Genomic DNA, 2,543 nt, shown 5'->3' on the forward strand with positions numbered 1-2,543 from the left:
GCCTTGTATGGCAGAGGGCTGTACCTGCAGCTTTCCCACACTTTACCCATCCTAACCTCCATTAGAGTAGGAAGTTCCTCACTGGTGGGTGGGTCCAGCACAGGTATTGTGACATTGCTTGCATCCAAGCTAACCAGATCTACCTGGTACAACTGCTCAAAATGCTCAGCTCAACGTTCACAAATCCCAACATGGTCTGTGATGATCTCTGCATCCACTGAGCTGACTGCTGTCATCTGCGAGGAAGGCTTAGAGTTAAGCTTTCTCAGGGCTTGGTAGGCAGGGCGAAAGTCATTTACCAAGAAATGGCCTTCAATCTCCTCAGCAAGATGTGATGAACTGTTCTTTGTCCCTTCAGCAGCGTCCAGAGCCCACACACCAAAGAGTGATGCGAGACCTGATTGCCATTCAGCTGAGCCATGCAGCACACTTCAGTGGCCTCCAATGTCTCCAGGGAGAAATCTGCCTTGCCTCTGACGTATGACCATAGACTCCTTGCACTGCTTCGAGAACTGGTCGTCAGGTTATCAAGTTCTGTGAATCGATCAGAGATGCCATGGGAACCCACCTCGCTCATCCGTACACTCCTCCTACAGAGCCTGCAGGAAGGGAACCCTTAGAGTGCCACACCTCGGAGGGAGACGAGAGTTTGAAGTGACCGTTAGGGTACCACAACAATCTAGGTCTTGATCACAGATATCTACAGTTTGGGATCCTATCACATGGCTAACAAGATTCTTTGTGGTGATCTCTTGCCAGGTGCTCACAATGGGCTGGAGTTGCTAATCTAGCAGGCGACGTACACCCAACCAGCCAAAGTACCGGTTGGCCCAACTGAACTTCCGCGCTTTGACAGCGGGCTCCCGGGGCCTGCGCGCTTACACAGCGCTAGTGATTAAAAAGCGCAAGAGCGAATAAACGAGATCAGCATATCCCCATCTCCAGCAAACTGACAACCGCAGCGCACCAACAGGACGGCCGTCTAAGCGGCTGGGAGGCTGCGCTCCCCCGTGATCTCCCGACCTCATCAGCACCCACCATACTGTGGCACCTCACACCCACACAATTCTCCAAAGAGATAAAGTCACCAGTAACTCAATAGAAATGGCAACCTCCATCCTCTCTAACAATACTAGGACCAGAGATCCTCATCTCTGGGACCTAGCAAAGTCCTAGAGAAGGATGCTGTTCTCACGGGCTGAGATCAGCTTCCAACCATGGGGGCTGACAGACATCCAGCTAATCACAGCCGGATGCTGCGTTGAAGCCGCCTAGAAAAATGCGAATATCTTGCCGGTGAATTGTCTGCCGCAGATGAAGCTTGGTGTAGAATGCCTCTTTCACATCGAGTTTGCAAACATATGGCAATGAAGACATGAAGCTAAAAGCATGCTTCAGTCTCAATACCATACATGCTCATCAACCGGTGTACCTCAACACTGAAGGCCTGAAGTCGGCTGGAGATGGTATGGCTACACCTGGAGCTGGTGATCATCACCGCGGCCCGACCAGTAGTAGGTGTACCCACCCATACTGATTGTGCCCTGCCAGGTCTTTCACCTCTGAGAGGGCAGCCACCTCAACTCCCAGTCACTCCAATTCCCCCTTAATAGCAGAGGAAACCCGCTCATCCTGCTGCAAGGACCAGATTTCCAAGCACCTACCTGGAAAGGCTCACCTGAGTTAAGCCTCGGGTGAGCAGAGTGGGGGGCCCCCCATCCGCCTGTGGGGGCCTAGGGCTTTGCCCCACAAGCCTCATGGTGGATTGGCACCTGCTGGGAGGACAAGCTGGGGCAAGTAATCTTGTTCCCATCCTGTGCCCCAAATTTGCTTCCCAATGGGACCTTTCACCCGCCTCTCTTGTGGTAGGAAGGACAGCACCCCTCCCCCCGCATATCCATATATTTATGGTGTTGCCATGAGTTATCGAGGGGGGGGAGGGCTGGCAAGGCCTACCTCCCCGAGCCGCCCCAGTACCCCAGGGTGGCTAGGGGGCAGGAGTTGGTATGAACCAGAGCAGTCCACCTGGGTGGTGGCCACAGTTTAGCCTGGGATCGCAAGGGGGCCAGTATCCATGGGTGGGCCCTGAGGAGGGGACTGCAGAAGTCTCAATGACAGAGAGGCTGTGAATTTGGGAGGGGAGGCTTTTGCAGATGCTCCCTCTTTGCCCCAGGCTAGCCAGTGGCATCTGCAAGCACTTAACACTATCTAGGCTACCACACCATCCTTGGCATGAAGCACCCACCCATGTCTCAGGCAACATCTCAAACAAAACATAACACACACACAACATTACACAACACAGACACCACACACACACACATACATATATGTTATATATATTTTAAAAATATATATATAATATATATATATATAAAATATATATTTTAATTTTTTTTGTTTTTTAAAAAAATAAAAAAAAATAATTAAAAATTTTAAATTTTTTTAACTTTTTCACAAAAACACCCCCCAAAAAAATTTTTTTAAAAAATTTTAAAAAAAAAAAAAAAAAAGAAAATTTAAAAAACCCTTTTAAAAAAATA

The sequence above is a fragment of the Penaeus monodon genome, chromosome 18 (genome assembly GCF_015228065.2).
Source record: "Penaeus monodon isolate SGIC_2016 chromosome 18, NSTDA_Pmon_1, whole genome shotgun sequence".
NCBI classification, from domain to species: Eukaryota; Metazoa; Arthropoda; class Malacostraca; order Decapoda; family Penaeidae; genus Penaeus; species Penaeus monodon.